Here is a 27059-nt window from a genome sequence, read left to right as displayed (position 1 = left end):
CACAGATAGGTCTTATGGCGACGATGGGACAGGGAAGTGCTAGGAGAGGGAAGGAAGCGGCCGTGGCCTTAATTAAGGTCCAGCCCCAGCATCTGCCTGGTGTGAAAATGGGAAACCACGGAAAACCATTTTCAGGGCTGCCGACAGTGGGGTTCGAACCTACTATCTCCCAAATACTGGATACAGGCCGCACTCAAGCGACTGCAGCTATCGAGCTTGGTATGGAAAGAAGTGAAGGAGTTTAATTCTTTTTATGAGGACACTTACAACTTTTTAAAAAAGAGAAGGTGTTACAGGCGTGAAAACTGGTATTTTGAATCTCCTTTAAAAATAAAGGAACATGTAATTTTGTTTTCTAAAAGTCCACTTAATGGGGAAGGGGTGAGAAAAGAATTGAGGGAGTTGAATTCTTTTTATGAGGATACATATATTGCAGAAACTCAGATGTTACAGACGTGAAAATTGGTACTTGGAATCTCCTTTGAAAATAAAGAAAGACCTTTATTTTCTTTCGGAAAATCCACTTAAGGGGTGAAAAGAATTGTAAACGCAGTTGAACTTTTAAAATGAGTATATCTCATAAACTGAACATGTTACAGACGTGAAAATTGTTTCGTGTAATCTTCTTTAAAAATAAGGAAACATGTACTTTTCGTTTTCGGAAAATTGACTTAAGGGGGAGTTGAAAATAAGTGAAAAATGAGTTGAATTTTGTTTGTGAGGATAATTATATCTCAAAAACTGAAGGTTACAAACATGAAAATTGGTATTTGTAATCTCATTTTACTATAAAGAAATACGTATGTTTTTGTTTTCGGAAAATCCACTTAGGGGGGTGAAAAGAATTGAAAAAATGGGTGAATTTTTAAAATTAGTGCATCTACAGTATAGTATATCTCAAAAACTTAACATGTTACAGATGTAAAAATTGGTATTTGGAATCTCCTTTAAAAATAAAGAAATTCGTACTTTAAAAATAAAGAAACATGTATTTTTTTTATTTATTTTTTTTTTTTTACTTGAGATAGGACTGTGTTTCACATGTACAGTTTTATGTCGCATGTTCTGAAGTTGGCTCTGCCAGTAGCCTGGTCATCTTAGCCCCAAAAAGCAATACCGCAAGCATGGTTTACAAAGAGGTCTGGGGTGAAAGAAAAATTTTTTCGGTGAGTTTTCATACTTAAGGGATTATTCATATATTGTCTTAATGCGGTACGGAGGAACGATTACTGTTATCGAATTACGAAATTGACGCGAGCAAGTGGCTAGTTCTCGTGTTCTAGACAAACCCTAATGAACTTAATATTTCAGTACTCATCACGTTGGGGAGACAAAAGACAAAAGCAGCCAATTAGGAGCGACCACGCGGGGCTTTGATCTCGCTTGAAATAGTGTGGACGCTTATGAGGCTCCAAATTGCTGTTGAGCGAAGGGACTTTGATCTGGATGAGAGGAAATTCCTCGGAGTCGTATACTTGTGTGGGGTAAATTGATGAGCAGCGGTTGCCTTCCAAATATAACGGCGTTTATTGCATCGCTCTTGGATCTCGCTGACTTGTCCTGCTTTGGGTCAAGTCTGCATTGTTTCTTTAAGTAGCCAAGGACGCCTATAGTCATCAGCCGCGTGCAAAGTCAGTCTGATAACCTGGCTTAGAAGTGCTGCTGTCTATGTGCATGTCATGGAGAAGTATAAGTATTCCACAATTTGTAACCTCGGCGGAATAGAATGGTTGGCTAAGCGAAGGAAGTAATATTACGACTTTAAACTCCACGGATTAACCTGGTACTCATTTTTGTTAAGGGATGAGAATTAGGAAGGCTATGTACATACCTCTCCTTTCTTAAGGTCTTGACTTTCTGATGGGCATTTGAACCAATTGGTTAACCGACTGCGCTTTTGATCGTCTCGACTAGGTAGCCCCAAGTGTAGCCGACACTACGTGTATTTATTTGGATTTAGGCTTGGGATTGGTAGCTCTTACCCAAGTTACGATACTACTGCAGCAATCTTGTAGATCAAGTCTGGGAACACCACGAACGTGACGGTCATCGGGTTCGTGCTGCTACGTTGCTCTCATAGTGCGCAGCAACAAAAGATAGGTAGGGTAATGATTTTTTCAGACATTTAGAATCTTACAATGTTTACTTGATTTAGCTCAATTTAAATATGAATAATGTTATTCAAGTTACATATACGACCACTTTTTACATAATAATAATAATAATAATAATAATAATAATAATAATAATAATAATAATAATAATAATAATAATAATAATAATAATAATAATTAATAACATAATAATAACATTATCAATAATAATAATAATAATAATAATAATAATAATAATAATAATAATAATAATAATAATAATAATAATAATAATAATGTGATTAACCGGTTTCTTGGTTGAATGGTTAGCATCGTGGCTTTCAGTTAAGAGGATCCTGTGTTCGATTACCGGCCGGGTCGGGGATTTTAGTCGCATATGATTAATTATTCTGACTTAGGGACTGGGTGTTGGTGTTTATCTCAATACATACAGTACCTCTTCACAAACACACAATAACACACCACACTACAGCCACCATAGAAACAGGTATCTAACAATATCCCTCCACATAAAGTTGACGTCAGGAAGGGCATGAAGCTGCAAAACAGGGCAAAGTCCACATGTTCACACCCATGACCCGAGAAGGGTGCGCGAGAAAGTGGCTGAAGAACAAAGTGATTATGAGATCAAGAAGTATTTTTACATTCTGTACACGAGTAATTGATTTGAACTCCGAAATACTCATAAACCGTTCAACTCCCCTATGGGGTACTTCCTGACAAAAATCTCAGTAGACTTATTCCACATCAAATCGGACAAACTGCAAAATATTGATGCCATTTTATTAATTTCGAAAATTTTAACATTGATGTAGAAAAGCGTCATGATCAAAATAAGGTAAATAGAAAGTTTATTAAAATAACACTCACAGAAAAAACATTTAAGTTAGGGTGTAACTTTAATCTTCCTTACTTCCGAGGTAGGCTACATATTTCAATTATCCTTAAAGAAAGAAAATTAAATGGGAGTTTATTTTCACACGGGCCTTTTAATGCTATGTAATTCATGTGGGTTATTCACAATATTATTAAGTATTCGTGAACATGTTCACACGCATGACCCGAGAAGGGTGAGCGAGGAAGTGGCCGAAGAACAAAGTGATTATGATTATTTTTATTCGAAAGTAGATTTGGAATCTGAATAAAATAGCGCCACCAATTTGTGGAACCGTGAATGATGCAGAAATAAGAATAAGTAGTAAAGAATTGCGATTGAGAGGAATTGCACTAGCTGATGGCCGCTCGAAATGCTTGGATTCAACAGTGCTTGTTATATCACAATGTGGTGAGATAAAGCTCTCACAAGAACAAGTGTTATTGTCATTTCCTGACCGCTCTGCAGTTCGTGTAGGGCGTCATAAAGTAAAGGAGCAAAGTTTCAAACACTGAAGAAATAAATTCACTTCCATACAATTACAGGAAAGTCCCCAAAGTTTCATAAACGCAGTCCATCTCCTGATTTGAAGTGGGAACCATAGTGTTTTTAATGTAAGGAAGGCGGTCAAATTTAATAAACATATTTCTAGAACATCTGTTTTACAGTTGTAAAGATAATACGGTCCAAAAGTTGACAGTTTGTTCATAAAATTTCTGTTAATTTTTAACTGTCGGAAAAATCCTGTAGGCTATAGGGTGCTTATTATATTCAACATTTAATATAATGAAGACTGTTCAACATGATATTACTTGAAAATTTCAAAAAATAATCTTTATTTTTGCTAACTTTCAGATCGAGTGCCCCGTACGGAAGAATCAAACTCTGTACACCCGTGCTATGATATTTCTTCCTTACTCTTTAGTAAGCATTAGTGTAGCACACTGTGCAGTTCTATTATTCTCGATGGCTGCAGTAATGTTTCATCTGACTCTCACACAGGTCATAGCAAAACGTAGCTTCCATCGAAGTTCAGTCTCATTCATGGTTGTGGCAGTAGGGAAGCTGCCGGGGTATGGGCGGTGTTGGGTAATAACATTTTTTTGGAGCACGACTATTGTGTTCGAGTGTTACGAATTTGCTACACGTAGGGTCAATTGTTCTGTAATAGCACTTTCTGGCCCAATTCGGAAAGCAATGGCAAACTGCCTCACTGCTCACTCAATACACCTCATTTTGCCACCATCATCAGCTTTTGTGGATTCCGATAACCGCATAACCTTCGGCGTGGTGCTTTTTTGAGGATTCAACCAACCTTCAGGTCGTTGACCTAACAGACTTTTGTTAAGAAAATGACGAGTAGCGTTAGGGTAACTGGCAGTGAATATTATTTTTTGAACTCGATTTATAGTTCAATGTCGCGCTCAGGTAGATTTTCGGCGACGAGAGGTCAGGAAATGGTCAGGACTGAGAAAGAACCGGCCTTCTGTGAATATGGGAAACCATAGAAAACTATGTTCAAGGCTGTCGATGGTGGGGTTCGAACCCGTAAGTCTACAGTGTATCATTTCAGTCGTGTTTTTAACGGGAACTTAGAACACGGAGTGTATTGTTTAACTGTTAGTCACTTAAATATTTCAAGAACATATGCATTGTCCTCATATTCACACTATTTCTCTCCTCACGTACAAGTATCCAGTAGACATTACTTCTTTTATTTTTTTTAGTTTGAATCTTCTTCTTCCTCCTCTTCTTTTTCTTCTTCTTATTAATCTGTTTACTCTCCAGGGTCGGTTTTTCCCTCAAACTCAGCGAGGGATCCCACCTCTACCGCCCCAAGGGCAGTGTCCTGGAGCTTCAGACTTTTCAGTCGGGGATACAACTGGGGAGAATGACCAGTACCTCGCCCAGGCAGCCGCACCTGTTATGCTAAACAGGGGCCTTGTGGAGGGATGGGAAGATTGGATGGGGTAGGCAAGGAAGCAGGAAGGAAGTGGCCGTGGCCTTAAGTTAGGTACCATCCCGGCATTTGCCTGAAGGAGAAGTGGGAAACCACGGAAAACCACTTCTAGGATAGCTGAGGTGTGAATCGAACTCACCTCTACTCAGTTGATCTCCCGAGGCTGAGTGGACCCCGTTCCAGTCCTCGCCCTTGTACCACTTTTCAAATTCGTGGCAGAGCCGGGAATCGAACCCGAACCTCTGGGGGTGGCAGCTAATCACACTAACCACTACACCACAGAGGCGGACGGTTTGAATCTTATCAAGTAAATCGTGCCAGAATTTATCAAAGCCGATCCACGAAATTCGACATCTACACAGGAAAAGAAGAAAAAATAGATGAATTTGTGGTATGAAATAGTGATCCTCTTAATCCTTAGTGAGAAGACTGGCTATTTTTTCATCTGCTCCATTACTGCATGTAACACGACATCTCGCGATGTGAGGCCCACATGGAGTCCCACGGCTATGCTGTAATCTCTGCGTGCATTGAGACGTTTAATGATAAGTTTAAAAGGGTGCCGTCTGCAGCATGCAGAGCCAAGTGAAAAACAAGTAGAAAAAATACATAAAGAAAGCCATCAGATGATAAATGTTATGAGACGCTCCCTGGTCCAGAGCCTCCTTGTTTGTCTCAATAGCCTGGTACAGAGCAGCGGAGAAAGTAAATCATATCAACACATGTTGTGCTTTCTCTGTGTGCATTTGTTAGCAGGGGCGCAGCGTCAGGAGAGGCCTCGAGACCGAGTGTATCAAAATAATAAATAAATAAGTAAATAAACAAGCATAGTGCTCACTAATTTTAAATTACCTGTTATTGTTATTGTATCTTTTGATACCTTGGCTTAGCCAGCCGTGAAGTTAGAGGATACAGCAGTGCGCAGTCAAGCTGAGACTGGAATGGTCGTACTATCGAGCTGTGAGCTATATAGTTTTTCCACTAAATTTCCAGCTGCTCGTTGAGGGAAGGCAGATTTATTTATCTGGCAAAGGTAACATAAGACTCAGCATCGGAGACTGGAGAAGTTCGAGTCTCACGTAGGCTACCTACGAGGGTCGAGTCATAAGTCATGGCAACTTTTTTTTCCTCGCGAACAGGAGACAACACGGAAAATCTAAGATATGCATTAGGAAATACAGGGCATTCACAACAAATTCTGACATCAGGAGATTCTCGTAGGAAAGTGACAGAACACAGGCTATTGGTAAACATTGTTTTATTATGGCTTAGACAGCAAATACACAAGACAACGTACAAAGGACAGGTCTCCACTAGCTACATACCTTCGAAATAATCACCCAAGAGTCCAGCGCCTGTCCTCATGTAAACACTGATCGATCACCATTCTCCGTACATCTTTGTCCATGTACACTGGACGGCCTGGGCGTGGCAAATCAGCAGTTGATACTCTACCCCGTTTGAACGTCTCCACCCACCTCGCCACTGTTCTGTAGGGCATGGCATGCACACCTAATGCTTCCCTCAGCTCTGCATGGTATTGGCGTGCATTTCTGCCGCGGAGAACTGCTATTTTAACATACGATCGTTGCTCCTGCTTGTTGACTTCCATTTTGTGACGCTCTCACTCACACACTGAACTTGAGGGTATGCTTAGACCCACACTATTGTTTACATACACCATCTAGTGGCATCATACGCAAGTACATACCGTACGTTTCGAAATGCATATCTTACAAGGGGGCATTCCCTACTCGTCGCCACAGATTTCGCTCAAATTTATAAAACATATAGGGCTTGGCTAGAAATGAAAGTAACCCGAAGTGGGAACTCCAGATGGCCAAGCGTATAGAAATTAAAAATAAAAATGTTGACGCAGCTCTCGCACCGTATAAGCCAACTTACGTTAGTGCGCACGCCGAGCAGTAGTTGGGGTAGCGGTAAGAGCTCGGACTAGTAATTCGGTGGACGTGGGTTCGACTCGCCGTGTGGAGACTGGCTTTTTCTGTCAACTTTTATATTATTCATTTTCCAATTAAGCAAAGAGGTGAATAATTCATTTTATTTGTTCATTTATACGCAAAAGGCATATAAAAAGTAAAAAAAATGGATTTCATTGCCAGACTTTCTTCTACCTGCACCAAAAGTCTATTGTTTGAATACAGCCCCCAGGAGCAACCTTCACTTGTCAGGTGAAAACGAATCTTACAGCGAAACGACTATTCATATTTATGGTGCATTCCGCAAGGAGGGGAAATAGCCAATACAGGAGAAAAAAGAAGAATTTCTGTTTGAACACGTTGGGAAAGTTCGCAACTGCAAAATTTTCTACAATTATGCGCTCATTAAAAATGACGTCCTATATGCCTTTTGCATATCATCATCATCATCATCATCATCATCTGTTTACCCTCCAGGTTCGGCTTTTCCCTCGGACTCGGCGAGGGATCCCACCCTACCGCCTCAAGGGCAGTGTCCTGGAGCTTCAGACTCTTGGTCGGGGATACAACTGGGGAGAATGACCAGTACCTCGCCCAGGCGGCCTCACCTGCTATGCCGAACAGGGGCCTTGTGGATGGATGGGAAGATTGGAAGGGATAGGCAAGGAAGAGGGAAGGAAGCGGCCGTGGCCTTAAGTTAGGTACCATCCCGGCAATCGCCTGGAGGAGAAGTGGGAAACCACGGAAAACCACTTCGAGGATGGCTGAGGTGGGAATCGAACCCACCTCTACTCAGTTGACCTCCCGAGGCTGAGTGGACCCCGTTCCAGCCCTCGTACCACTTTTTCAAATTTTCATGGCAGAGCCGGGAATCGAACCCGGACCTCCGGGGGTGGCAGCTAATCACGCTAACCACTACACCACAGAGGCGGACCTTTTGCATATAAATAAATAAAATAAAATAATTGAATAATATAAAAGTTGAGAGGGGAAAAAAGACAATTTGCACGCGTGGAGTCGAACCCATGACCATCGAATTACTAGTCCAAGCTCTTACCGCTACGTCAACTACTGCTCGGAGTACACACTAACGTAAGTTGGCTTATACCAGGCTCGGCCAACTGGCTGGCGTGTGATGTAAGAGAGACCGTGTGACGTCGGAGAGACCATGTGACGTAAGAGCGCAGAAGGTGGGGTGCCGCTGTCGTAGACTGGAGACGAAGAGACAGCCTCGCTTTGTAGTAAACACGTGAAGTGCCATACATGCTGGTGGGTATGGCTTTTATAGACACTTTTCACAAGAAGCCACACAAATCCTTCTTATTTAAAAATGTATCTCTTAGTTCTCTATCACACTGTAAATCTAATAACTCTAACTGTAAGTCTAGGTCAACGTTATCTACAACTGAAAATGGCGTGGTTAAAAGTTTGTATCACGCTGCAGATTATGATCAGTATCAAGGCGAGGAAAGGGTACGTGTAATTACAGAACTAAAAGGTAAAATAAATAACCATGTCGAGCATTCGATCAGTGAGTCAGGAGTTCGAATGAGTTATAAAATTTCATATTTAATTACAAAGAAACTTAAACCGTTCAGTGGTGGTGAATTCGTAAAGGAATGTTTAATTGTAGCAGGTGAGGAGTTTTGTCTAAATATCATTCAAGAGTTCGAAGCTACCAGCTTGTCCGTGCACACAGTGTCGACAAAAATTCAAGACCTATCTGATGATGTCCACCTACAGTTATCAGAACTGACAAAAAGCTTCCAGGCATACTCCTTAGCAATTGACGAGGGCACAGATATTTCTAAAACGGCCCAGCTAGCCGTTTTCATACGAGGGGTTGACAAAAACTTAACAATTTGGGAGGAAATACTGGATTTAGTGCCTATGAAGACTACCACGAAAGGCATCGACATTCTCAACTGCATTGCAAGTGTTGTTGAAAATGCTTCTTTGCCATGGAACAAACTAGTTTCAATAGCAACAGATGGTGCACCTTCTATGGTAGGGCGCAATTCTGGAGTAGTTGGGCTCATAATATTAAAAAGAAAGGTTTCCCCGATTGCATAGGTTTGCAGCGGGAATGTTGAGTATATTAGGTTCCACGTATGCCTGTGAACGAATCTTTTCTATTTTAAATCAACAAAACCAAAATATTGAAGCCAGTTGTCAGATCACGATTTGAAGAGTGCTCTTAAACTTAGTGTTTCCTCAAACATTAACTCCAAATATTGCAAAACTAATAAACGAAACAAGACTACAAAAATCAAAGAAACCCACGAGTGGCAACTGAGTATCGATATCATGAGATAAAACGTATGTTTCGAGTTTACAGATTACTCTCTGTACTATTTTTGTTGTAAAACTGTGCTCTTTGTTACTATTAGCACTATTTTTTACAGTGGGTGATATTGTAAAACACAGCAATTTTGTGTTCAATATCGGTTCCGAAGATTCACCGGAAAAAGTTAGTTTAGTTTGTATATGTAGAAATAAAGTTGCTTTATAACTTTTATATTAATTCATAACAAAGTTACGTTACAATAAATTATGTGGAGAGAAATATGTACTACACATAACCGCATTGTACTACCTGCAGCCCTTGGGCCTCCCCCTACGAATGAAGTTGCATTTCCCCTCGCCCCTCTAGCCTTCACTTTTCAGTTACAGTACTAAGTAGGCCTACTTCGTTTCGCTGCCCGAGTAGAGTGTGTAACGTGTTACCTGACATCACACATACTCGCAGTTGGCTGACCCTGGCTTATACGGCGCGAGAGCTGCGTCAACATTCTTTTTCTATACGCTTGGCCATCTGGAGTTCCCACTTCGAATACTTTCATTTCTAGCCGAGCCCTGTATATTCTATAAATTTGAGTGAAATCGGCGGTGACGAGTAGGGAATGCCCCCTTGTTAGATTTTCCGTGCAGGCTGCTTGCAAGGTCAAGAACTATGCACACGCCCCCCCCCCATCTTACTGTAGCTTACGGATCGGAAAGTAAAAAGGCCACTTCGACTGTCTTAGTTTACGTATATGAGAGGTCCGCTATAACGCCATAAAGCCATGACCGCTTCTTTCCTAATCCATCTTGTGCCCTTTTCACATGAGCACGTGTGGAAGATCCACTCGTTGACCTGGGCTCCGGCAGCTGAAAAAGAAATAACATATCACACGTAGACTCTCTTCTCAGGATGGAGCGTCCTGCAGTTCCTCGTACAACAGGCATATAGGAGTATATAATTAAGTTTGGAGCCCCACGTTGGGCGCCTAACTTACTTATATACCCCTATGTGCCCTTTTCACATGAGCACGTATGGAAGATTCACTCGTTGACCTGGGCTCCGGCAGCTGAAAAAGAAATAACTTACCACACGTAGACTCTCTTCTCAGGATGGACCGTCCTGTAGTTCCTCGTACAACAGGCATATAGGGGTGTAAACAACCAACTAAGGATCAAGCTAGCTACTAAAAATGACGTAACCCAAAGACCGATTGAAATTTGAACAAAAAGGTTTATTAAATAAAATGAAATTGAATTTAGGATAATTAAAAAATGCAAAATTTACATTGAAATAAAACAGTACAGGACTATGATACTATAAACTGATAAAAAATATGAAACTCAAAAATAACTACACTCATAAAATCTAACTTATCAAAACTGAACATTAAATTTACATTTACATCTCAGCACAATGTCTAGCTATCTAAACGAGCTCCAAAGACCGATGAAACAACAAAGTAAATTATGAAAACCCCAATGAAGTGGGATATAAATGCAAGTTACAAATGAACGCAGGACTCCAATATTTGTCTTCCGGGAGATTTGTAATTAAAAACATGAAATAAACGTGTGGCCTCAATTTAAAAAAATTTCCATGAACACACACTGCGAAATAAATACCGTTAATCTTCTCTGCTATAACCACACTCAACATTTAAATGGCTGTAAGTTGCATATCATGGTAGTCTATATTTTAACAACACAATACTGTTACAGACCAAATTATCTACCACGATAAAAGCCTAATTAAAATACACTGTGATCTCACTGGACTTAAAGAAAGAAAGAAAGGAAAAGACAGGTGGAACAGGGTCATGGGAAGGAGAAAAGGGAGGAGGAAGTAGCTTCTGCAGCTATCAGGAAAGATAGGGCTGACCAGGAGGGGAGGGGATCAAATGCGGTGGGTAGGGTTGAGGCTCTGGTCATGGGGGATTCCATCGTTAGACACGTGGGGAAAGTGTGTGGAGGAAAGGGAACCAGGGTAGAATGTTATCCAGGAATTAGGTTGAGGCAGATGTTGAGGAAAGTAGAAGAGAGGAAGGAGGGGAAGGAGAAGGTGGTAGTGTTTCACGTTGGTACCAACAACGTAAGGCAAGCTGATATAAGTACCAACATAGTTGGAGATGTGTGGGATCTGGTAAATGCAGCACGGCTGAAGTTTAAGAAAGCGGAGATTGTTATTAGTGGAATACTGTGTAGGAGGGATACTGACTGGAGGGTGATTGGGGATTTAAATGAGACTATGGAGTGGGTATGTGGGAAACTGGGAGTGAAATTTCTAGATCCTAATGGGTGGGTAGGAGATAGGGATCTGCGCTCGGATGGCCTTCATTTAAACCGCAGTGGTACGTATAAGTTAGGAAATTTGTTTGGAAGGGTAATAGGGAGGTACATTCAGGGAAACGGGATGGCCTAGGGAGCGGTGATAAGGGAACAGGGAACTGGAAATCAAGTAGGGATGACATAAAATTGTTAGCGTTGAACTGTAGAAGTATTGTAAAGAAAGGAATAGAATTAAGTAATTTAATAGATATATATTTACCAGATATTGTAATAGGAGTTGAATCATGGCTGAGAAATGATATAATGGATGCAGAAATTTTCTCACGGCACTGGAGTGTGTATCGTAGAGATAGGATAGGAAAGGTGGGAGGGGGAGTTTTCATTCTGGTGAGAGAAGAATTTGTAAGCTACGAAAAAGTTAAAGATGAGACACATGAAATTCTAGGTGTAAGGCTCATTTCTAAAGATAATAGGCAACTTGATATATTTGGAGTGTACAGATCGGGAAAGGGTAGCACTGATGCGGATTCGGAATTATTTGATAGGATAGTCAGCTATGTGGGAAACGACATGGAAAGAAATGTGATTGTAGCAGGAGATCTGAATTTGCCAGATGTCAATTGGGAAGGAAATGCGAACGACAGGAAGCATGACCAACAAATGGCAAATAAGTTAATATGGGAAGGACAGCTGATTCAGAAAGTGATAGAACCAACCAGAGGGGAAAATATTTTGGATGTGGTGCTGATAAAACCAGATGAGCTCTATAGGGAAACTGAAGTAATAGATGGTATTAGTGATCATGAAGCTGTTTTTGTGGTAGTTAAAAATAAATGTGATAGAAAGGAAGGTCTTAAAAGTAGGACTGTTAGGCAGTACCATATGGCTGATAAAGCAGGTATGAGGCAGTTTCTAAAAAGTAACTATGATCGGTGGAAAACGGTAAATAAAAATGTAAACAGACTCTGGGATGGGTTTAAAGAAATTGTTGAGGAATGCGAAAACAGGTTTGTACCTTTAAGGGTGGTAAGGAATGGTAAAGACCCACCTTATTATAATAGAGAAATAAAGAGACTAAGAAGGAGGTGCAGACTGGAAAGAAATAGAGTTAGAAATGGCTGTGGAAGTAAGGAGAAATTGAAGGAACTTACTAGAAAATTGAATCTAGCAAAGAAGGCAGCTAAGGATAACATGTTGGCAAGCATAATTGGCAGTCATACAAATTTTAGTGAAAAATGGAAGGGTATGTATAGGTATTTTAAGGCAGAAACAGGTTCCAAGAAGGACATTCCAGGAATAATTAATGAACAAGGGGAGTGTGTATGTCAGGATCTTCAAAAGGCAGAAGTATTCAGTCAGCAGTATGTAAAGATTGTTGGTTACAAGGATAATGTTGAGATAGAGGAAGAGACTAAGGCCAAAGAAGTAATAAAATTTACATATGATAACAATGACATTTACAATAAGATACAAAAGTTGAAAACTAGAAAAGCGGCTGGAATTGATCAGATTTCTGGGGATATACTAAAGACAATGGGTTGGGATATAGTACCATATCTGAAGTACTTATTTGATTATTGTTTGGCCGAAGGAGCTATACCAGATGAATGGAGAGTTGCTATAGTAGCCCCTGTGTATAAAGGAAAGGGTGATAGACATAAAGCTGAAAATTACAGGCCAGTAAGTTTGACATGCATTGTATGTAAGCTTTGGGAAGGCATTCTTTCTGATTATATTAGACATGTTTGTGAAATTAATAACTGGTTCGTTAGAAGGCAATTCGGGTTTAGGAAAGGTTATTCCACTGAAGCTCAACTTGTAGGATTCCAGCAAGATATAGCAGATATCTTGGATTCTGGAGGTCAAATGGACTGTATCGCGATTGACATGTCTAAAGCATTTGATAGGGTGGATCATGGGAGACTACTGGCAAAAATGAGTGTAATTGGACTAGACAAAAGAGTGACTGAATGGGTTGCTATATTTCTAGAAAATAGATCTCAGAGAGTTAGAGTAGGTGAAGTTTTGTCTGACCCTGTAATAGTTGAGAGGGGAGTTCCTCAGGGCAGTGTTATCGGACCTTTATGTTTTCTTATATATATAAATTATATGAGTAAAGGAGTGGAATCGGATGTAAGGCTTTTTGCGGATGATGTTATTCTCTATAGAGTGATAAATAAGTTACAAGATTGTGAGCAACTGCAACGTGACCTCGAAAATATTGTGAGATGGACAGCAGACAATGGTATGTTGATAAACGGGGCTAAAAGTCAGGTTGTGAGTTTCACAAATAGGAAAAGTCCTCTCAGTTTTAATTACTGCGTTGATGGGGTGAAAGTTCCTTTCGGGGATCATTGTATGTATCTAGGTGTTAATATAAGGAAAGATCTTCACTGGGGTAATCACATAAATGGGATTGTAAATAAAGGGTACCGATCTCTGCACATGGTTATGAGGGTGTTTAGGGGTTGTAGTAAGGATGTAAAGGAGAGTGCATATAAGTCTCTGGTAAGACCCCAACTAGAGTATGGTTCCAGTGTATGGGACCCTCACCAGGATTACCTGATTCAAGAACTGGAAAAAATCCAAAGAAAAGCAGCTCGATTTGTTCTGGGTGATTTCCGACAAAAGAGTAGCGTTACAAAAATGTTGCAATGTTTGGGTTGGGAAGAATTGAGAGAAAGAAGACGAGCTGCTCGACTAAGTGGTATGTTCCGAGCTGTCAGCGGAGAGATGGCGTGGAATGACATTAGTAGACGAATAGGTTTGAATGGCGTCTATAAAAGTAGGAAAGATCACAATATGAAGATAAAGTTGGAATTCAAGAGGACAAACTGGGGCAAATATTCATTTATAGGAAGGGGAGTTAGGGATTGGAATAACTTACCAAGGGAGATGTTCAATAAATTTCCAATTTCTTTGAAATCATTTCGGAAAAGGCTAGGAAAGCAACAGATAGGGAATCTGCCACCTGGGCGACTGCCCTAAATGCAGATCAGTATTGATTGATTGATTGTATTAAATTTTATCGAAAAGAAATTACATTCATTGTCAGTCAACTGAAAATTTTCTATACGTGAAAATTACATTAAATATTCCTAATTACGTCTGCCACATTTAGTGTCAATCACACTGGTATTTCACCTCACCCTCTCTAGTTATATTTGTGGCGTTTACTTACACTATTAACAGAATACAAAATCGATCAGTTGACATGATTTACCTTCACGTCACAAATATTCGACTGTGACGTCTAAATTCAAACCAAATTTAATATCATATGTTCTGCGTTGCCATGGCTTAAGCCTACCGTAAAGAAAAATGCTGACATTTATTAGACTGTGAACACGAGGTTGTCCTTTATCTTACCCTAACATCTACCAGAATACAACGCACTTCAAAAATGGTATTTACAAATATTTACATAACACTCAGAATAGTGTTTACCAAACAGAGCAACCAAAACCCAACAAGCAAAACAAAAAATAAAATATATGCAATGAAACTTTATTTACAAAACTTGAAATTCACGACCTTCCTACCTGACTTTATTAATCAAATCCAGTAAAATTCTAAACCAAATCTAAGTGGCATAAAATTACCAGAGCGAAAATTTACGTTACACATATTTTAATGAATGGAAATAGTTCATTAAAGTTTAGGTCCACAAAATTCGTTATCCACCTTATATTTACTTTCAAACAACACGGATTACCCTACTTAATTCAAAACACAAATGTATCCTCATCATATTTGCAGTATACGTATGCGGCGACATAATTATTATTGTCCTTTCCAGAACTGTAGAGTTACTATTGTCGGCAATCACTTCCCCTACTTGTCACATTTAAACCAAATTTACCACATTTAATTAGTTTATGTCCCAACAGCAAGTCCTAATCCTTCTCATCGTTACTTCGCATTTCATATTTCATACTGTTCCGCTGTTATTCATTATTCTTCCATGAGTGCGTTATATCTAATTTTTCTTTATATTCCGAATCATTATTTTCCTCTGTAATATTTCTATTTTATGGTAGATTCTCATCATTTATTTGGTCTCTGTACTCCTATTATGTTCCTCATGATTCTATACACGCGAGTAGTATAATACAGGGATTCGGCGGCCACCTCCACCTCAGGCTCCCAGTGGCCACCTCCACCTCCACCTCAGCCAGAGGCCTCCCAGATGCCTCCTCCACCTCCACCTCAGCCAGAGGCCTCCCAGAGGTCTCCTCCACCTCCCGCGGGAAATTTGAATTTGTAAACAAAGCCACGTGCTTTCTGACAGCTGTCATCGACAACAACGCATCGCTAACCTCAGTACTGCCATCTTGACGGGCCTAAACCTCAGTAGTGCCAACTTAACCTAACTAGCGCGAGGTAAACAAAGCCACGTGCTTTTTGACAGATTTGTAAACAAAGCCACGTGCTTTTTGACAGCTCTCATCAACAACAACGCATCGCAAACCTCAGTACTACCATCTTGACGGGCCTAAACCTTAGTGGTACCAACTTAACCTAACTAGCATGAGGTAAACAAAGCCACGTGTTTTTTTTGACAGCCACGTGCTTTTTGACAGATTTGTAAACAAAGCCACGTGCTTTTTGACAGCTCTCATCAACAACAACGCATCGCAAACCTCAGTACTACCATCTTGACGGGCCTAAACCTTAGTGGTACCAACTTAACCTAACTAGCATGAGGTAAACAAAGCCACGTGTTTTTTTGACAGCCACGTGCTTTTCGACAGATTTGTAAACAAAGCCACGTGCTTTTGACAGCTGTCATCGACAACAACGCATCGCTAACCTCAGTACTGCCATCTTGACGGGCCTAAACCGCAGTAGTACCAACTTAACCTAACTAGCGCGAGATAAACAAAGCCACGTGCTTTTTTGACAGCTGTCATCCGCCATCTTTAAACTACAGAGCACCGTGCTGCCCTCTTTCGTCACCTGTCATCGGCAGTGCTGCCATCTTGACGGTCCTAAACCTTAGTGCTACCAACTTAACCTCACTAGCTCGAGATAAACAAATCCACGTGCTTTTTGACAGCCACGCGCTTTTTTGATAGCTGTCATCCGCCATCTTTGAGCACAGTGCTGCCCTCTTTAGCTACTTACCTTTGAAATGTGGTGGCGGATAATTTGAAAAATGCTTTTCGACAAGCAGCCATCTTTAATCCAGAGAGAACAGTGCTGCCCTCTATGTGGTGGCGGCAAATTGAAAAATTCCACGTGCTCTTGTTTGAAAACAAACTCACGTGCTTTTTGACAGCTGTCATCTGCCATCTTTAATCTATAGAGCACAGTGCTGCCCTCTTTAGTTTGAAATGTGGTGGTGGTAAATTCCACGTGCTCTTGTTTGGAAACAAAGCCATGTGCAGCTGTCATCCGCCATCTTTAATCAACAGAGCACTGTGCTACTATCATGCGGGCAATTTCATCACCTGTCATCCGCCATCTTTAATCCACAGAACACCGTGCTGCCCTCTTTATGGCTACTACCTTAAGCACGTAGTAGCGGGCAATTTGAAAAGTTCTGTTAGCTATCATCCGCCATCTTTAATCAAGAGAGCACCGTGCTGCCATCTTTAGCTAGATACCTTTGAAATGTGGTGGCGGCAAATTGAAAAATTCCACGTGCTCTTGTTTGGAAACAAACTCACGTGCTTTTTCGACAGCTACCATCCGCCATCTTTAATCAACAGAGCATAGTGCTGCCCTCTTTAGTTTGAAATGTGATGGCGGCAAATTCCACGTGCTCTTGTTTGGTAAAAATAGCTATGTGCTTTTTTGACAGCTGTCATCCGCCATCTTTGAGCACCGTGCTGCCCTCTTTAGATGTAAATTCGTCACCTGTCATCCGCAGTGCTGCCATCTTTAGCTAGATACCTTTGAAAAGTGGTGGCGGATAATTTAAAAAGAAAAATTCTACAGCAGCCCTCTCTCGACACTAATTGCATAAGATGGCGGCTATACATGACTCCTTAAGGGTGCTTACGCAAGATAGCTGCTATACACAGGTTCTTATGAGACGCCCTTGGGATGCTTGCGCAAGATGGCAGTTATACATGGCTCCTTATGAGATACCCTAGGGATGCTTGCGCAAGATAGCGGCTGCTCTTATGGGACGGCTTAAGGGTCCTTGCACAAGATGGCTTGAGACGCCCTAAGGATGCTTGCGCAAGATGGCGGACACAAGATGGCGGCTATACATAACTCCTTATGAGACGCTTTAAGGGTGCTTGCGCAAGATGGTTGCTACTCTTAGCTTAGAGGCTAACGTGTCGTGATAGTTCGATTCATTAAATTTAGGGCTTAAATGCAAAATGTTAAATATATCGGAAACGGTGCACCGTAGAGCAAAACGGACAAAATTTTTCTGCCTAATACCTAGGTTCGCAGTATGAGGAACAAGAAAATCATAGTCTAATGATGGGATCAACGGTTCGGTTCCTACTTAGGCCCTTTGGCATTTGCTCTGTTTTAGCTTGTATTGAAGCGAGTCTTCGTAACATGATCAGGTCTAGCTATGGTAGAGAGTATAACGTACCGTGCAGGTTCGATTCATTAAATTTGGAGGCTTAAATGCAAAATGTTAAATATCTCGAAAACGATGCATCGTAGAGCAAAACGGACAAAATTTTTCCGCCTAATACGTAGGTTCGTAGTATCAGGAACAAGAAAAAACATAGTCTAATGATGAGATCAACGGTTCGATTCCTACTTAAGCCCTTTGCCATTCGCAGCTATCTATTTCTACAAGATGGTGGCTGCTCTTATGAGAAACAAGATGCCTTGAGGCGTCCTAGGGATGCTTACGCAAGATGGCAGACACAAAATGGTGACTATACATAGCTCCTTATGAGACGGCCTAGGGGTGCTCGCACAAGATGGCGGCTACTCTTATGAAGAAAGCTAGCTTAGAGGCTACTGCGCAAGATAACAGCTGCTGTTATGCATGTGGTGGAGGGCAATTTGAAATTCTATGTGCTTAATCAACAGAGCACCCTGCTGCCCTCTTTAGCTGAAATGTGGTGGTGGATAATTTGAAAAATTCTTTTGACAGCTATCATCTTTAAACAAAGGCGACTATACATAGGCTGTTAAGGCCTTATCATTCTCCTCCTCCTCCTTCTCTACCTCCTCCTCCGCCTCTTATGTCAAGGCATAGCTTTATATCGAACAAGTTTAAACCTGCATCGCGAAGGCAAGCGTGTGCAGCGATAACATTATTGTGCATGTTTAGACTTTCGAAACATAAGAAGAGTAGAATCAAACGCTGTACTCGATACGACATGTGATCAGAACATTGATTGATGCGTTCAGAAAACAAAATAAGTGATCAAGACTAGAATCGAACAATGTACTCAATACATCATGTGTTTAGAATATGTCAGGGGATACGCTTGTTCTAAGAAGATCAGATTGAAACATAACAAGACTAGAATAGAACACTGTAATCGATGTTGTTAACTTCAACATGTGATCAGAACATTGATTGATGTGTTCAGAACACAAAATAAGTGATCATGACTAGAATCGAACACTGTACTCGATACAACATGTGATCAGAACATTGATCGATGTGTTCAGAACATGAAATAAGTGATCAAGACTAGAATCGAACACTGTACTCAATACAACATGTGTTTAGAACATGTTAGGGGGTACCCTTGTTCTAAGAAGATCAGAATGAAACATAACAAGACTAGAATCGAACACTGTAATCGATGTTGTTAACCTCAACATATGATCAGAACATTGTTTGATGTGTTCAGAGCAAAAGTACAATTTTGATGATTTGCGCAGCTAACTCGCTCGGTAAACGATATAGCCAAAGTATATCTTCAAATTATTTACCTTCCATCATTCGTCTTGTGTGTAAAAATCAGTCGAACAAGTTATCGCATAAACATGGCTGAAAAAAAATCGTGATAGGGTATGGAACCCAGGGGTTACATCTTATCAGAAGGGCAAAAAGGATGAAAGGACTCTTCCTCCTCCTTACCGCACATTCCTTGAAGGGCTTATAGGCTAAAGGGCTAATGAGCTAAAGGGCTAAAGGGCTAATGGGCTAAAGGGCTAAAGGTGCAACAACCTCATCGATCGCTATCAGCAAGAACGCTTGTACTTTGTTAAGTGTAGAAAATTAATCTTTATTGGTAAATGGTTTTATGTTCAGAACAAGGAATGGAACCTAGGGGTTACGTCTTACCTAATAAAATCCCCGAGGTGCGATGAGTTACGTTTTTCGAACTAGTGTTTGGAACACTGAACTTTTCAAGATGGCAAGAGTGAGGTTAGCAATGTTCTGTTGTTGGATTTTAAATTCCGCGCTACAACATGCATAAGGTGGCAGCCCTTGAGGTTTACTCCCGTAAAGATGGCAAGAGTGAGGTTAGCAATGTTCCGTTGTTGGATTTTTAAAATTCCCCGCTATAACATGCAAAAGGTGGCAGCCTTGAGGTTTACCGCCGTAAAGATGGCAGCAGTGAGGTTAGCGACGCTCCATTGTCCTTCAAAGTGAGGTTAGGGTTCGTCAAGAAGACAGCTGTCAAAAAAGCACGTGGCTATGTTTACCAAACAAGAGCACGTGATCGTGACGTCACGGTCACGTAATCAATCCTTAGTTCGACGTCGCTAGGAGCAGCATTAGGATTAGCTATTCTTAAAAGTCTTGGGAACAGAGCAGCAGTATGAATTGCTATGTTTCAAAGCGTGTACACATCACCTATCGATTTTACATACATCGACCATCGAACTAAACTTCATCCGCTAGATCGTGCTGCTATCTTAGCATGACTTTAAAGTACAATGAATAGCCATGTTTCAAAGCGTGTACACATTACCTATCGATTTTGCACGCATCGACTCTCGTACTAAACTTCTCCCGCTAGATTGTGCTGCTATCTTAGCATGACTAAGATGCATGAACTGAAAGTACGAAGAATAACCATGTTTTAAAGCGTGTACACATTACCTATCGACTTTGCATGTATCGACTCTCGTACTAAACTTCTGCAGGTAGATTGTGCTGCTATCTTAGCATAACTTATACGCATGAACTTAAAGTACAGAGAATAGCTATGTCTCAAAGCGTGTACACATTACTTATTGATTTTGCATGCAACAAATATCGTACTAAACTTCTTCCTCTAGATTGTACTGCTATCTTAGCATAACTTATACACATGAACTTAAAAGTAGAAAGAATAGCCATGTTTCAAAGCGTGTACACATTACTTATTGATTTTGCATGCATCAAATATCGTACTAAACTCCTTCCGCTAGATTGTGCTGCTATCTTAACACAACCTATACGCATGACCTTAAAGTAAAAAGGTGTGTACACATCACCTATCGATTTTGCATGCATCGAATCTCGTACTGAACTTCGTCCGCTAGATTGTGCTGGTATCTTAGCATAACTTATACACATGAACTTAAAAGTACAAAGAAGAGCTATGTCTCAAAAAGTGTACACATTACCTATCGATTTTGCAAGCATCGACTCTCGTACTAAACTTCTTCCGCTAGATTGTGCTGCTATCTTAGCATAACCAATACGCATGACCTTAAAGTAAAAAAGAATAGCCATGTTTCCAAGCGTGTACACATTACCTATCGACTTTGCATGCAACAAATATTGTACTAAACTTCCTCCGCTAGGTTGTGCTGCTATCTTAGCATAACCTGTACGCATGAACTTAAAGTACGAAGAATAGCCATGTTTCAAAGCGTGTACACATTACTTATTGATTTTGCATGCATCGAATCTCGTACTAAATTTCTTCCGCTAGATTGTGCTGCTATCTTAGCATAACCTATACCCATGAACTTAAAGTACAATGAATAGTCATGTTTTAAAGCGTGTACGCATCAACTATCGATTTTGCATGTATCGACTCTCGTGCAAAACTTCTTCAGGTAGATTGTGCTGCTATCTTAGCATAACTAAGACGCATGAACTTAAAGTACAAAGAATAGCTATGTCTCAAAGCATGTACACATTACCTATCGATTTTACAAGCATCGACTCTCGTACTAAACTTCTTCCGCTAGATTGTGCTGGTATCTTAGCATAACCTATACGCATGGCCTTAAGGTACAAAGAATAGCCATGTTTCAAAGCGTGTACACATTACCTATCGATTTTGCATGCATTGACTCTCGTACTAAACTTCTTCCGCTAGATTGTGCTGGCATCTTAGCATAACTTATACACATGAACTTAAAAGTACAAAGAATAGCCATGTTTCAAAGCATGTACACATTACCTATGGATTTTGCATGCATTGACTCTCGTACTAATCTCCTCCCGCTAGATTGTGCTGCTATCCTAGCATAACCTATACGCATGACCTTAAAGTAAAAAGAATAGCCATGTTTCAAAGTGTGTACACATCACCTATCGATTTGCATGCAACAAATATCGTACTAAACTTCTTCCGCTAGATTGTGCTGCTATCTTAGCATAACTAAGATGCATGAACTGAAAGTAAAAAGGTGTGTACTCATTACTTATCGATTTTACATACATCGACTCTCGTACTAAACTTCTTGCGCTAGATTGTGCCGCTATCTTAGCATAACCTGTACGCATGAACTTAAAGTACAAAGAATAGCCTTGTTTCGAAGCGTTTACACATTACCTAATGATTTTGCACGAAACGACTATCATACTAAACTTTTCCCACTAGATTGTGCTAAAATCATGTAAGTGTGCTGCTATCTTAGCATAACCTATCGATTTTACATGCATCTACTATCGTACTAGACTTCTTCCGCTAGAGCATGTAGCAATCGCTTTTGTGTATCCCTAACCCATGTGCATGAACTTAAAGCATAAAGATGAGCTATGTTCTAAAGCGTGTACACATCACCTATCGATAATGTATGTATCGAATATCGTACTAAACTTCTCCTGCTAGAGCGTACGAGTATCGCTTGTGCGTGCACGAACTTAAAGCATAAAGAATAGCAATGTATAAAAATCTTGTAAACAAAGCAGCAGCATTACGTATAGTTAAGATTAAATGCGTGCACACATCATGTATCCATGACGCACACAGTACTAAACTTATTCCATTAGAATGTACAAAGTTCGCATGTGTTTGTGCTGCTATCTTAGCATAGCCTATGTGAATGAACTTAAAGCATAAAGAATAGTGATGTATAAAAATCTTGTGAACATAGCAGAGTGTTAACTACGTAGGTATAGACATTGAACTTTACATGCTGAGGCAGCATACTACGTGACCGTGACGTCACGATCACGTGCTCTTGTTTGGTAAACATAGCCACGTGCTTTTTTGACAGCTGTCTTCTTGACGAACCCTAACCTCACTTTGAAGGACAATGGAGCGTCGCTAACCTCACTGCTGCCATCTTTACGGCGGTAAACCTCAAGGCTGCCACCTTTTGCATGTTATAGCGGGGAATTTTAAAAATCCAACAACGGAACATTGCTAACCTCACTCTTGCCATCTTTACGGGAGTAAACCTCAAGGGCTGCCACCTTATGCATGTTGTAGCGCGGAATTTAAAATCCAACAACAGAACATTGCTAACCTCACTCTTGCCATCTTGAAAAGTTCAGTGTTCCAAACACTAGTTCGAAAAACGTAACTCATCGCACCTCGGGGATTTTATTAGGTAAGACGTAACCCCTAGGTTCCATTCCTTGTTCTGAACATAAAACCATTTACCAATAAAGATTAATTTTCTACACTTAACAAAGTACAAGCGTTCTTGCTGATAGCGATCGATGAGGTTGTTGCACCTTTAGCCCTTTAGCCCATTAGCCCTTTAGCCCTTTAGCTCATTAGCCCTTTAGCCTATAAGCCCTTCAAGGAATGTGCGGTAAGGAGGAGGAAGAGTCCTTTCATCCTTTTTGCCCTTCTGATAAGATGTAACCCCTGGGTTCCATACCCTATCACGATTTTTTTTCAGCCATGTTTATGCGATAACTTGTTCGACTGATTTTTACACACAAGACGAATGATGGAAGGTAAATAATTTGAAGATATACTTTGGCTATATCGTTTACCGAGCGAGTTAGCTGCGCAAATCATCAAAATTGTACTTTTGCTCTGAACACATCAAACAATGTTCTGATCATATGTTGAGGTTAACAACATCGATTACAGTGTTCGATTCTAGTCTTGTTATGTTTCATTCTGATCTTCTTAGAACAAGGGTACCCCCTAACATGTTCTAAACACATGTTGTATTGAGTACAGTGTTCGATTCTAGTCTTGATCACTTATTTCATGTTCTGAACACATCGATCAATGTTCTGATCACATGTTGTATCGAGTACAGTGTTCGATTCTAGTCATGATCACTTATTTTGTGTTCTGAACACATCAATCAATGTTCTGATCACATGTTGAAGTTAACAACATCGATTACAGTGTTCTATTCTAGTCTTGTTATGTTTCAATCTGATCTTCTTAGAACAAGCGTATCCCCTGACATATTCTAAACACATGATGTATTGAGTACATTGTTCGATTCTAGTCTTGATCACTTATTTTGTTTTCTGAACGCATCAATCAATGTTCTGATCACATGTCGTATCGAGTACAGCGTTTGATTCTACTCTTCTTATGTTTCGAAAGTCTAAACATGCACAATAATGTTATCGCTGCACACGCTTGCCTTCGCGATGCAGGTTTAAACTTGTTCGATATAAAGCTATGCCTTGACATAAGAGGCGGAGGAGGAGGTAGAGAAGGAGGAGGAGGAGAATGATAAGGCCTTAACAGCCTATGTATAGTCGCCTTTGTTTAAAGATGATAGCTGTCAAAAGAATTTTTCAAATTATCCACCACCACATTTCAGCTAAAGAGGGCAGCAGGGTGCTCTGTTGATTAAGCACATAGAATTTCAAATTGCCCTCCACCACATGCATAACAGCAGCTGTTATCTTGCGCAGTAGCCTCTAAGCTAGCTTTCTTCATAAGAGTAGCCGCCATCTTGTGCGAGCACCCCTAGGCCGTCTCATAAGGAGCTATGTATAGTCACCATTTTGTGTCTGCCATCTTGCGTAAGCATCCCTAGGACGCCTCAAGGCATCTTGTTTCTCATAAGAGCAGCCACCATCTTGTAGAAATAGATAGCTGCGAATGGCAAAGGGCTTAAGTAGGAATCGAACCGTTGATCTCATCATTAGACTATGTTTTTTCTTGTTCCTGATACTACGAACCTACGTATTAGGCGGAAAAATTTTGTCCGTTTTGCTCTACGATGCATCGTTTTCGAGATATTTAACATTTTGCATTTAAGCCTCCAAATTTAATGAATCGAACCTGCACGGTACGTTATACTCTCTACCATAGCTAGACCTGATCATGTTACGAAGACTCGCTTCAATACAAGCTAAAACAGAGCAAATGCCAAAGGGCCTAAGTAGGAACCGAACCGTTGATCCCATCATTAGACTATGATTTTCTTGTTCCTCATACTGCGAACCTAGGTATTAGGCAGAAAAATTTTGTCCGTTTTGCTCTACGGTGCACCGTTTCCGATATATTTAACATTTTGCATTTAAGCCCTAAATTTAATGAATCGAACTATCACGACACGTTAGCCTCTAAGCTAAGAGTAGCAACCATCTTGCGCAAGCACCCTTAAAGCGTCTCATAAGGAGTTATGTATAGCCGCCATCTTGTGTCCGCCATCTTGCGCAAGCATCCTTAGGGCGTCTCAAGCCATCTTGTGCAAGGACCCTTAAGCCGTCCCATAAGAGCAGCCGCTATCTTGCGCAAGCATCCCTAGGGTATCTCATAAGGAGCCATGTATAACTGCCATCTTGCGCAAGCATCCCAAGGGCGTCTCATAAGAACCTGTGTATAGCAGCTATCTTGCGTAAGCACCCTTAAGGAGTCATGTATAGCCGCCATCTTATGCAATTAGCGTCGAGAGAGGGCTGCTGTAGAATTTTTCTTTTTAAATTATCCGCCACCACTTTTCAAAGGTATCTAGCTAAAGATGGCAGCACTGCGGATGACAGGTGACGAATTTACATCTAAAGAGGGCAGCACGGTGCTCAAAGATGGCGGATGACAGCTGTCAAAAAAGCACATAGCTATGTTTACCAAACAAGAGCACGTAGAATTTGCCGCCATCACATTTCAAACTAAAGAGGGCAGCACTATGCTCTGTTGATTAAAGATGGCGGATGGTAGCTGTCGAAAAAGCACGTGAGTTTGTTTCCAAACAAGAGCACGTGGAATTTTTCAATTTGCCGCCACCACATTTCAAAGGTATCTAGCTAAAGATGGCAGCACGGTGCTCTCTTGATTAAAGATGGCGGATGATAGCTAACAGAACTTTTCAAATTGCCCGCTACTACGTGCTTAAGGTAGTAGCCATAAAGAGGGCAGCACGGTGCTCTGTGGATTAAAGATGGCGGATGACAGGTGATGAAATTGCCCGCATGATAGTAGCACAGTGCTCTGTTGATTAAAGATGGCGGATGACAGCTGCACATGGCTTTGTTTCCAAACAAGAGCACGTGGAATTTACCACCACCACATTTCAAACTAAAGAGGGCAGCACTGTGCTCTATAGATTAAAGATGGCAGATGACAGCTGTCAAAAAAGCACGTGAGTTTGTTTTCAAACAAGAGCACGTGGAATTTTTCAATTTGCCGCCACCACATAGAGGGCAGCACTGTTCTCTCTGGATTAAAGATGGCTGCTTGTCGAAAAGCATTTTTCAAATTATCCGCCACCACATTTCAAAGGTAAGTAGCTAAAGAGGGCAGCACTGTGCTCAAAGATGGCGGATGACAGCTATCAAAAAAGCACGTGGCTGTCAAAAAGCACGTGGATTTGTTTATCTCGAGCTAGTGAGGTTAAGTTGGTAGCACTAAGGTTTAGGACCGTCAAGATGGCAGCACTGCCGATGACAGGTGACGAAAGAGGGCAGCACGGTGCTCTGTAGTTTAAAGATGGCGGATGACAGCTGTCAAAAAAGCACGTGGCTTTGTTTATCTCGCGCTAGTTAGGTTAAGTTGGTACTACTGCGGTTTAGGCCCGTCAAGATGGCAGTACTGAGGTTAGCGATGCGTTGTTGTCGATGACAGCTGTCAAAAGCACGTGGCTTTGTTTACAAATCTGTCGAAAAGCACGTGGCTGTCAAAAAAACACGTGGCTTTGTTTACCTCATGCTAGTTAGGTTAAGTTGGTACCACTAAGGTTTAGGCCCGTCAAGATGGTAGTACTGAGGTTTGCGATGCGTTGTTGTTGATGAGAGCTGTCAAAATGCACGTGGCTTTGTTTACAAATCTGTCAAAAAGCACGTGGCTGTCAAAAAAAAACACGTGGCTTTGTTTACCTCATGCTAGTTAGGTTAAGTTGGTACCACTAAGGTTTAGGCCCGTCAAGATGGTAGTACTGAGGTTTGCGATGTGTTGTTGTTGATGAGAGCTGTCAAAAAGCACGTGGCTTTGTTTACAAATCTGTCAAAAAGCACGTGGCTTTGTTTACCTCGCGCTAGTTAGGTTAAGTTGGCACTACTGAGGTTTAGGCCCGTCAAGATGGCAGTACTGAGGTTAGCGATGCGTTGTTGTCGATGACAGCTG

At 40.8% G+C, this 27059-nt stretch overlaps 1 protein-coding gene across 1 annotated transcript in view; it reads left to right on the top strand.

The window, feature by feature from the left end:
• Window positions 1-27059, top strand: part of LOC136880733 (paired mesoderm homeobox protein 2) — a 214391-nt gene that overhangs the window by 76407 nt on the left and 110925 nt on the right. The window lies entirely within an intron of this gene.

Source organism: Anabrus simplex, chromosome 1 (genome assembly GCF_040414725.1).
Source record: "Anabrus simplex isolate iqAnaSimp1 chromosome 1, ASM4041472v1, whole genome shotgun sequence".
Lineage (NCBI taxonomy): Eukaryota > Metazoa > Arthropoda > Insecta > Orthoptera > Tettigoniidae > Anabrus > Anabrus simplex.
Note: the sequence above shows the minus strand (reverse complement) of the source record. Positions and strands in the feature narration are given on the sequence as shown.